Source organism: Ursus maritimus, unplaced genomic scaffold (assembly GCF_017311325.1).
Source record: "Ursus maritimus isolate PB19 unplaced genomic scaffold, ASM1731132v1 scaffold_11, whole genome shotgun sequence".
Classification (NCBI taxonomy): domain Eukaryota; kingdom Metazoa; phylum Chordata; class Mammalia; order Carnivora; family Ursidae; genus Ursus; species Ursus maritimus.
In genome coordinates, this window is record NW_024423453.1 from 7,016,611 (window position 1) to 7,028,857 (window position 12,247).

The following is a 12,247-nucleotide window of genomic DNA, read 5'->3' on the forward strand; positions in this document are numbered from 1 at the left end:
GTTTTGCCTCTCAGCGCCAAATCTACCCTTCTTTGCCCTGCTTTGTTACACTGAAATCAGATCCTATAAATAAACACAGCTCTTCTGCCAAATGGCACAAGGCTCAGCCTGTCAGCAGAAGATGTTAGAGGGACTCTTTAAGAGGAATGGGCTTCTCATCCTGATTCTGGGGTGGTTTTTCCTATTGATTCTTGCCACACATGGCAACCATGTGCCAGACACCTAGTGGAGCTCACCCACCCAGCAAGCTTGCCCTGGCACCCAAGCGGGCAGCTTCTTACTGAGTCTCACCAGCACAGAGGGTGGTTTTCTACTTGCCAGCCCCAGCCTCTGGCACCTCAGCAAACCTGCCTACCTTCCAACTGGCCACAGCCACATCCTCTCCAAAGAGCTCTGACTCCCAGCTTTTGGGGGCTGAAGAGGAGGCTCTTCCAAGTCTATTCCTTCCTTGAGTACTTTGCCTCGGCCTTAGAGGTAAACACTACTTCCCATATCTGCTATTCAATCTCTATTCTTTAGGGTTCTCTCTATAACTTAGTAGTTAATTCCCCTAGTTCATAAATCTCCAATTTACAATTTCCCTGTTCAAATTACCGATATAGTTTCTGTCTCCTGAGTGATACAGCATAGCCCTGACTGGCTGTTGGAAAACAGCCTCCCACCTCACACCACCTATTATAAGAATATGAAATAGCATTTAGCCACTAAAATTTGAGGGTTGCTGGTTAAAGCAATTAGACTTCCTTGAACAAGCAATTGAATTACAGGATTACTGTAGCAGTTACAATCCAGTAAATCGAGTACTCTAGGCCCTTTTCCAAACTGGCATAACTATTCTCAGACAATAATACTTTGATATGAAATTTGACTTCATATATCTCATTCTAGCAATGAATATTTCACTCCACTGAAATTCCAACTGAAATAATATTTTTATGAAATTTTATATTTTTATAGTGTTAACTGTTTCCCCTGGGAAATATATTATGACTCTGTAGTTGTTTAGACTTTAAATAAAAGTCCTCTAATACTGTAATTTTTTCCCATATAGAAGTACCTTGCTTATTAAATTTCTTTTATTGTTACTTCAAATAAGATATATTTCTGTTTCAATTTTTAAATTGTTCTAATTCAAAGCATTTTTATAGATTTTTACATGTTGACTTTTTAATCTAGCTAAATTATAGTCTATAAATTTTATCTGTAGTTAGAAGAAACTACTTTGCCTTTGACTGTTACAAATAATGCTTCTTTGAATATTCTTGCACATCTTTTTTGGGTTGACATATACATTCAACTTAATTGAACATGTCTAAGGAGTGGAACAGAGATCTACTGAGCCAGAATCTTGTTGGCACAGTTTCATGAACAAGACTTTGATATACTCTGAAAAAGTTAAATGGTCTTTTTTTTTACATTTACAAGTATATGGCCCAGAAAAATATAACTGAACTAGTAAAATCATATGCTATGAAAGCAAGTGATAAAATTGTTGCTAAACAGTTCCCAATATTTAAACAGAAATGTCACTATATTTGAAAAGGTAATTAACCAGATATCACAATTTGATAGGCCCAAATTATAGAAGACCCTGACAGGCTATGATGTTTGCATTAAACAATGGATAATGGACACTGAACAGCAGAGGGACCTGGTCTAAATAATACTTTAGGGAGACACTCCAGCAAAATGGATGGCATAGAACAAAGTGTGAATTTAAGGTAGTGAGCTATTTACAAGCAGCTTGGAACTGATATTTTTTGGAGATATCAGAAAATGGGGAGACACAAGGAAAGCTTCAGACAATTGTACCAAAAGGGATCCAGAAACTTGTCTTCCTTTGTAGTAGTTACGCATATTAAATGTAACAAGAATGTTAACATTGAACTCTTCACAGGTTAAATTTATCTCACAACTTCCAGCCCAAATTTCAAGTTTGGTTCCAACGCTGCATGAATATCTAGAAATATACTGACTGAGTTAAAAGGAAAAAAATGTTTTACGATGACAATTACCAGAAGGCTTAGGAGAAAAATTTACCCTTCAAAAGCACAGTAGACATGCACAGAATTGTTGTAATGATTTTAGTCATGCTAATAAAGTCACTGGATTTCTACTTTATGAAGGAGTTTCTCAAATTACTTAAAATCTTGCTTTGGGTATTTTTGCTTTTAGAAACACAGGAGGTACAAGTGGAGGATAATTAATACCTTCCTGCACAGACAAAAACAGAATCCTCAAGAGAATCAAATGAAAAGCAGGAACAGGGAGGGTTCAGTGCAACGTGCACTGGAAAATCTGCCTGTCGGTGTGATGCCAGTTCATCCATGACATATCCATACCCTCTTTGAAACAGAAACTTTTAAAAAAAATCACTTTCTGTCACAGCCAGGAAAAGAAAGATTTGAAAACTACTGTCATCAGAGTAGGCAGTATCCCATTAGCACAATTTCTCCTACTGCTTTTGTTATTTTCCACACATAGAGACATCATGCAGAAATGCACATTCACAAGCATCTGTGTGTGGTATTATAGGAAGGGTTTGTGTTTCTATGTGTCATTCTTCACCAACACCCAGATAGCCTTAGGGACCCCTGAAACTGTACCAGAATTTCAAGGTGTCAAGTTAGTGCCCCCAAAAGGTTATCTCACAGTTAGGTTTTTGGACATGCTAAATTCAGGGTCCAGAGGCCCCACTTGGAGCTGCGTCATTCCTGTCAGGTAGATGAAGAGACAAACATATAACAAGCCAGGAGACTCCTTGGAGTTCTTTCTGTCAAAAATCACTCAGACATGATGTTTATTTGTAGTAGCATTTTTGCCTGGACTAAGAGAAGATGGATGAAGCAAAACCTAGTTGGACTTGTCATTAATGGCCCAAATCAATCATTACAAAAGGCCACTGCATTACCTCAAAAAGAGGACTAAAACCAAAAGTATTATGAAAAAATGAGAGATGACAACTTTACTTTGCTGACGCTTCTTTTAATGATAAATAACTTGTTAATGCATTCTATTAGTGATAGGCAGATTATCGATTTATTTGTATTAGTGTAGCAACATTGAATCAATTAACTTTACAGGAAAATTAGAGAAATTTAACCATATAAAAAGGTAGTATACAAACAAATGTATTCTGTTTCATGTGGTAATGCAAGAGATCAACAGACAGGAAGTTTGTACCAAATTTTCTATAACACTACTTTCAAAGCAGAGGATTAATACCTTTGTGAATTGTATTTAACACACAGATATTCAATTAGACCATGAATTTAAGGTAAAGTGGAACTAATGAAATGTTCTTCAAGAGACCACATTTACAGTTCAGAACAGCCTCAACTCAGAATTGCCCTTCATTTATACGAGGAAGTAAACAAAAGAAGCTTCATGAATGTAGAATTAGTGGGTATCATCTCTGTATTACTTGGTTTCCTAGCCTTTGGGGCCCATTGGAAATTGGCATTAGCAAAAACCACAACCTAAGCAATGGTTAAAACATTGTTGTGTGCACATTCCCCTCTTGTGCTAAATAAAAGAGCTATTCACAATTATATTGAATGCATGTAAAGAATGTAGGCCAAAGAGAGTGATGGATTATTTACCTTTGGGAAAATTCCAACATTCAGAGTATAAACACAACCATCTCCCCTAGCATATGCCTACTTTCAACAATGCAAGTAAGCATTATTGTAAACAGGGCCTAATTGTTTTCTACACTATTGACTCAAATATGTTACAACCAAGATACTGAAATAACTTGCAAATAAGATGGTAATATGTCTATCACTGAACACTAGAGACTGAGAAATGTCTCAATTTACAAAAATAAACAAAAAAACAGAGGAAAATAGGAAACATGAATTGAAACTGGCCAGCTTTGTATTGATCCTATTTAAGTGTGTAAAACCAGCCATCTGTGGGTAGTTTCTGAGTATTGTAAAGGAGGTGGTCACAAGAAGCCAAGTGAATTCAATAAAAGGAATTCATGGTGTCCTCCCATTTCTTTTGCTTTTAGGGTTATAAGAGCAGTTTCTTTTCTTTGGGAAAAGCATCCCATAAAAATCAAACGCTAATGCTAATTAAGGAAAGAAAACTAAAGGTGTTCATTCTTTGACAGGAAATAGAAGTTTGGAATTAGTTAAGAGTAAAAAGATAAATTTGATGATAGTTCAGAACAGGACAAAAACTTCACCATGTGCTCTAGGCAAAAAAAAAAAGAAAGAAAGAAAGAAAGAAAGAAAGAAAGAAAGAAAGAAAGAAAGAAAGAAAGAAAGAAAGAAAGAAAGAAGAAAGAAAGAAAAAGAAAAGAAAGAAAGAAAGAAAGAAAGAAAGAAAGAAAGAAGAAAGAAAGAAAAAGAAAAAGAATAATACTTGATTAGAGATAGTATTTGTTACAGTGATATTTGTAAATTTGATTTTTACAAGTCTCAAAACATAACATTATCTAGACCATTAATTATAAATTTGATTTTTCATAGAATCAAAATGATTAAATCTGAAGTTTTTCTGAATTGGTTTTATTATACAACCATCAGTCTTCAAATTTAGAAAATGTTCTGTCTTTACTTGCAGGTAAGGCAAATGAGACCTATGCATTTTCAATGGAAATAAATAAAAGGGGGAACTTAAAGTCTAGATATTATATAGATCTATGTGCCGCACTGTTAAATATCTAAACTTTAGACTTTATTTCTATTTCCATTATGCTTCCTCATGCACTAACTTCAACTGTTTATCTGTCTGCCCCTTACTAAGCTACCTAAGAAGGTTACAAAAGGAGAAAATAATGCATAAATTGCAAATTCAAAACTTTAGGTAAAGATTGCTTATAATGATTGGAAGGGAAAAAAAAGGAAAAGTATTGGTATTTTGATATCAACTGCTGAGCCAAAGCTTTAAGATCTTTAAAAATTTCTACAAATTTTTGTGCAGTGAATATCTCAGATTTGATTTAAATTTCTGAAATGAAGAAATAATATATATAATATGCCCTTATCTCTGTTAGTCATTCTTTATTCCCTTACTCTGATGTTTCTTCTCAGCATTTGTGATTTTCTAAAATTATACTATTTGTACATTTATTTATTATCTGTCTTCCCATTTGAAACAATTTTGTCTGGTTTGTTCACATCTAATACCCATGCAGTGTCTGAAACACAGTAAGATTTCAATAACTATTTGCTAAAAGAATCAATTAATTTAAAATATCAAAACATGCACATATAACACGTGATACATATATTCATTAGGTGAACTGCATTAATTTAACATAGGTGCATATTTGCTAAAATCCTAACTAAATATTTCTTTCGTATTTCTATTTTCTCTAAGAAGAATGAGCAAGTCAAACATTCTCTGATTTGCAAGCTCTCTCTGTTTTCTAGGCCAATAGAGAACTTTAAACCTCAAAGTGATAAAATGATGCCCTAGGTAATGTTTGAATATATCAATGTTTCTCATGATACTCTTAGAAAAAGCATGCATTTTGTTAATTAGTAAACTTGGAAGCAAATATTTATTTAAATATGTGTCCTGATTATCTTACTGAGGTCCATACATTAATTTTTAGGACAGTGGGGCTAATTTAGAAATAACAGGAACCTTAGCCTTCTAACATGACTAGACCTATAAGATAAAGTATGATTTGGTGAGAAAATGGGAGCAAAAGTAGAGATTTGATGGAAAGAAAACAAACATTAAGTACAAAGACTAAACTGAAATTCAACAGATTATTGATACAAGGGTAGAATTATTGATACAAGGGTAAAAAATAAAATAAAACTTTAGTAACTTCTTCAGATGCTTCCACAGAAGCAAAATGCTCACCTTAGTGTTTGTCTAGTCACTATATATATCATTATCATTTCCAGTTGGGTCCACATTAAACATCAAGTCAAACTCATTTTCTGAAAATTAGTTCCAGATTATGGCAGATGTTTGGGGTTGCATATTTTAAAAATAAACTACAAAATACAATAGTAGCCATCTGTTCCAGAATTTTCTGTTTATTGTTTTCTATGGAGTAATGGGCAAAAATAGAAACAAATAAATGAAAACAGCTGTCACGGAAAACTTTGAAAGGCCAAAAAATTGTGTGCTTAAACTAGTATTGAAATTAACAGATTGGTCAATTAAATAACCAGATTTGTTTTTAAAAAATGGTTTTGAATTTTTTTATTAAATTGTCCAGTTACATTGGCATCACTTTGTCTAAGCATTAATAGCTGAAGAACATTATAAAATCTTAACATTTATATAAACTGAATATGGCTTCCCATTGACATATATATAATGTACTGACATATATAATAAAGATTTTATTTAAACTTCCATTTAAAATGGCAGTGGGTTGGCAGTTCCATGAATTGGCCTCTCATAACTTTACATTTGAAATGTGTTCATATTGACAGAAATGATATTGCTGGAATTTTGAAGTAATTTCTACAAACAATAAAATTGATCTAACTGGATGGAGAAAAAAAAATATTTTCCTATCCAAAAGAACACAGGAAGAAAATATTTTCTCTTCCACTATACTTCTATGGATTTAGAACTCAAAGGAATGCACCTTTGTTTTCAGACAATTCCTACTTCCATTCCTGTCATATAAAACCTGCCCTTTAAGATTCATGCAATTTTATTACACTCTCCACTCCATTCTTCTTACCGTCATCAAACGAAATGAAGGTCTTTGTCATCCGGCCCGGTTTTCCTTCCATGTTAAATCCTCTCATCTGCCTGAAGGACTTTCCAGTTCCAACAAACCCAGCCCTTCAGTTTCCTGGCCTACTGGTTCCGTGTAACCTTCTCTTCCACTTCCAACTCAGACACCCAAAACCAGATTGGTACCCAGTCCTTGCCACAATCCACAACTGCTTCATCTTCAAAAATATTCAATCAAGTATCCTGCTTTCTCTCCACAACCGCTTCTCCTTCCACCTCACTTATTCAACCTCTTCCCTCAAATAGTGCTTTGGCTCCATTAGACTACCAACCTATTAATGTATCCACCACAGCTCTTTCAATTCATAAGTAATCTCTTTTCTTCACTTTCCTATCATCCAAGTATAGCACTCCTTGCAAATTCCAACCATGATGAACACCTCACTCCAAAACCTAAGATCTAGATTCCAAAACAAAAACCAAATAACACACCTAAAAAAAAGTTTGATGGAAAGAAAAGAAAAAATGAAAGGCAAAACTTGCCCTTACTCAGCTCTATATTCTGCCCCTCCTAGTTGAGCATCTTCAAGGTCCATCCCCATACATGTTTTTTGTTTGTTTTTGTTCTGATTCCTGCAGATAAATATGAGCCATAGCCTATAGTACATGTCTCCTGAAGAGGTAGTAGTTCCCTAGGAAGACCATGCTGAGGCTTAGCTCTATTGGCTTAGAGGGAAAAAAAAAAGTGTAAGTAGCAAAAGATCCTGAGGAGAATGAACATCTTTTTCAAGTAATCTATTTCAGGGGGCGCCTGGGTGGCACAGCGGTTGGGCATCTGCCTTTGGCTCAGGGCGTGATCCCAGCTATGTGGGATCGAGCCCCGCATCAGGCTCCTCTGCTATGAGCCTGCTTCTTCCTCTACCACTCCCCCTGCTTGTATTCCCTCTCTCACTGGCTGTCTCTATCTCTGTCAAATAAATAAATAAAATCTTAAAAAAAAAAAAGTAATCTATTTCAGGTAAGGTCTTTGCCTCCATGCAGTGGGACATCACTGTCCTCTAGCAAGAGGGAGATGAACTAGTCTCCCTTCTGGGGCATTCATGGGAATTTGTGGGTTTGTGGGTTCTCAAGAGCATCTACCCAAACATCCCCATTCCACGTCTGTCTTTAAGAAGACATAGACATAGAAGACTAGCTGGGCCTATGAATTCAATCTCTTATAACTCTGCCAGTTTCATAATCAAACTTCATGCCTAATTTTCAGTACAGGTGGCTCTCTTTAAATGCTGCTCTGTAAGCTTTTTGGTCTTCATAATATACCTTGGAAGGTGACTGTCCTGAGCCTGTCATTCTTGTCCTGTGAACTTTTGTATCAGTTAACAAATGAAAATCATCTCCACTATTGTTATAAGAAACATTGCCCCCCCCAATACCTTTTAAGTGGTAAAGCTATCACATAAGCCAGTACCTCTCCTTTCTTCTGTATTCCATCCTTGTTCCCTAACAAACAATGTGAAAATTCAGTCACACAGTAAGGTGTCCAAAGTGAATATATCAATACACTTTATATGTAAAAAATAACAAATCAGAAGATCTAATGGGAAAAATATTGCATTTACAATACCAATAAAGATTTTTTTAATGATTAGTAAATAAATTAACCATTAAGTTCAGCTACGTGCAACAAAAGCCCAAATAAACAGTGGCTTAGATACATTAGTGGTTATTGTTTCATGTGGAAAGTCCAGTAGTCAGGGGTCCAAGACGAGAACAGCTGTTCTACAGATCCCTATGAGTCCTGGGCTCCTTCCTGGTTTCTGCTCTAGCCATACTGTTCCATTCTCACCACAAGTAAGAGAAAAGAGAACATACCTTCTCCCTTAAAGAACACTCCTCAAAATTGCATATACCACTTCCACTTATATCCCTTTGTCCCAAACTTAGTCAATGGCTAAGCTTACCTGCAATGGAGGCTATGAAATGAAGCCTTTATTCTGGTTGGACATGTTCCAGCTGAAATTCAGGGCTTTCACTGCAGAGAAAGAAGGGGAGAAATAATATTAGGGGACACCTAGGAATGTTTAAGAAGAAATTTGTAAGATCTACAAAGAAAGATTTTCAAATTGCCTGAGAGATACAAAAGATCTGAACAAATGAAAGAGCACACTATGTTCTTGGGTAAACAACAATAAAATCACCTTAATAACCCACAAATAAGTTGTAACAGCCATGAATTTTAGTGCCTCAAAAACTATAACAAAAATATATATAAAACAAGACTGTTAAATACATGAGTAAATAACAGAAACACATTATAGTAACAAATAACAACCTTTGGCAGATCAAATAAATAAAAATAAGGCCATAGTTATTTTTAACAGTAGAATAAATAATATCCAGATGTCTGTAAAGGTCATCTTTCTGTCAAAAATAAAATTGGTAAACACCCCCATTACACATCAGGCAAAGGTTCAATGGCCCCCCCCAACACTTCTCGGAATTCCCATGTCTCCTTCTCAAAAGTCCTTCTAGCTTTATTCTTGCCCTCTGAACCTCATTAGATTCTTGCCTTTTGTTTCATTCTACTTTATCCACTGTGCATTGGCCCAGCATGGGAAACAGACCCTTTTCTTCATTGACCTAACAGTAGTTCACAAAGGCTATTTTTGTGTGTAGTCAACTTAAATGGAAGTTTGAGTCAGTAAAGTAGGTAGAATTATAGCCCTGATGAGCAAACTACTTACACATACTAGGCGGCCTATTCCTAAAAGTCATTAGTGTTTGGCTATCCCCCCACTGTGAATTTCACCCATTTTTCTAGTAAATCTAGCTTCTTGCCTTGTTATGTATCTCTGCTTCCCCCAGGAAAACTGCCCTAACACTTCCCTGTTACTCTGTTTTCAGGTCTACTTCATTTTGCCTCATCTCAGAAAAGAATTCTCTCTCTCTCTCTTTCACTCTCTCTCTCTCTCCCAGAGATAGCTCCAACAAATAGCTGGGTACAAAATATCAGAAGGGTTACAACATCACCATAATTTACTGGCTCACAATTGACAATTATGTGGACTTCTTTCCTACTCCCCACTCAGTGACTTCACATAAGTAGGTTGAAATCCACATGGTGAAAGTATTTACACCTTGGAAGCTGGAAAACACTACACGTATCAGTATTTTTGTTTTGGTCTGGGGAGGGGGTTTGAGGGTTTTTTGTGTGGTTTTCTGGGGTTTTTTCGGATTCTTTTGTTTACTTATTTGGAGAGAAGTTTATTAGCACCACACAACGTACACTCTAGAAAGCTCTGTATTTAATCTGCAAATAAAGATTCAAGTTTTTTGACTACTTCCCACAAGAACCAGCTTAACACTCCAGGGCAGAAATAAGATCAGGGCAACGACACTACGTAACAAAATGATTCTTTTACTCGGATTCCACACAGACCACAGGAATATGATATTCTGCCTTATTCTAGTCTATGATTTTCTCCATGCAACCATATTGAGTAGACTTGTTCAGGCAATGTGGGTATGCAACTGTATAATTTATTAATTTAATTTGTTAAGTACACTAACCTTACTAGAGTTCAAACTTGAGGACAAAGATAAGCTATTATACCATATTCTAAAGAGAGGTTCTGGGCATCAATATCTCTCACAAGATCTAATGAAAAGTAGAAGAATCAGCCTACTACCCTCATCCAGGCCCCATTCCCACCACACCCCACCCCAACCACCTATATAAAGAGTTGACTGGAGGGATAACAGGAAAGGTTGTTGAAGCCAGTGGACTTGTAGTGTATGTAGTATTCATAGGAAAATGTACTTTTCCAGCCCTCAAGCCAAGATGGCAGGAGGGGATTCTCTCAGAGATTGTTGAACAGAATTTTTTTTTAGTTCCTCCATAATGAGACAAATGGCCTTGCATTGGGGAATGGCTAACTGCTAAGACTTGATGACTTGTCCCTACGATGACAGTAGAGCAGCCATGACATCATTTGCTGTTCCAAGGTTGTATGAATTTCTTATAGGTCCAGGGGACACCAGAAAAGGAACTAATTTTGAGATCTTTTTGCCAATACCTCATCCAAGAAGTCTACCCTCCAGACTGAGGGACTCCAGCATGGGGAGGCTATGGTATATACCACTGTGGATGGGAAATGAGTAGGAGAAATCAGAAATGTTTGTGCCAGAGAAGATGCCCCATGCCAGAGAAATGAGCCACAGGAAGATCTCACAGGATGGTGCAAAGAACTCGCACAAACCCCTCCATGAGAGATCCGTTCTTTCGATGCCTTTCACACAAAAAAAGCCACCATCAGCAGCCTGTCAGGATTAGCCAGAGAAGCAGCATAAACCAGCACAAGCCAATGAAGAAAGAAGGACAACATGCCTAGTTAAAACAGATTAACTTTTCAGTCCATTTTCCTCTTGTCTAGAGGTAAGGGGGTGCATGAACTGCCCACGTTACTCTCCCACTCAAAGACACTTGAATCATGATTTTAAGAAGTGATTTGGCAAAGCAAAACTTGAGATCAAGTATGAAGGTAATTTTAAACTTGATTGGATTGAGTTTTTAAATCTGAGAGAGTCCAAAGTTTCTGGAATCTATCTATACACTTTTAAAGAATGAAGTGGAAGATTCGATAAAGCTGAAACCACTGATTAGAGAAAAATAAAACTTCACGTTTAACTCCACCCAGCTGAGATCCACCCCTTAATAAACAGTGCTTATTTGGATTTGCACAAAACAAAAACAAACTAAAACCTTCTTCCTTTATTGCCTTTTTTCTCTCCACCCAAAAATCCCCTTCAGTGTTCTCCCACTGCGACAGACCCCCTGTTGGTTTATTCCAGTTGCTGCTACTCTTCTGGCGGCTGATAATGGCCTCTTCGCATGAAACACATTGAAAAGAGTTGATTTCTCATGGACCTTCCTCACGTGTGAGTTCTCCACCCTATCCTGTGGCTGTTCTCTGGCATGGAAGATCAAGCCAGCACTTCCAGGTCCTTTCCCTAGCATGTCTTTTTATATTATGGTAAGTGGTTTGCTGTCCTAGGTTATCTCATCTCACACCAATGGAATTTTTTCCCTTTAGATAGCAGTCTATTTATTTGTAAAGTATTATTTAAGCCTAAATACATATTGGCACAAACTTCTTATCATTTTACTTCTCAATAAAGACAAGGTGTCTAAGTTCTCCCTCCACTCCCCTAAGTGCCAGCCCCCAGCCTCACCACCATTTATTTGCACGGTAATTTAGCTTTCAAAAGTCCAAAGATTAGATCATATGCTCTGATAAGCAAATGACCCAACAGTTTGAGTTAAACATAGAAGAATTAACAGAAGCCTTGGAAGTTCAATCTTTCCTTTCTCCTCCCATTACAATCTCTTTCCCAATAAAATGTACACATCATTCTTGCCTCCTCTCAGAAAGTAAAAGCTGTTACAATTGTTTTGTTTTAAATAAAATTCCCCTTCCCAATAATTAGTCACACTGGAGTATGCAAATGTAGAGACAAGAAGCCAAATTATAAACATACCTGAGGCTGAGGAATTGTATCAGTACAATATATATATATAATTAAT

The 12,247-nt window shown here is 36.4% G+C and overlaps 1 long non-coding RNA gene across 4 annotated transcripts in view; it reads right to left on the reverse strand.

Annotated features, from left to right (window-relative positions):
• LOC103661751 overlaps positions 1-12,247 on the reverse strand; it is a 583,685-nt gene that overhangs the window by 288,024 nt on the left and 283,414 nt on the right. For all 4 annotated transcript variants that reach the window (XR_568237.1, XR_568238.2, XR_568235.2 and 1 more), the window contains exon 3: positions 8,625-8,695. This is a non-coding gene — a long non-coding RNA (uncharacterized LOC103661751). The remainder of the gene's footprint in view (positions 1-8,624; positions 8,696-12,247) is intronic.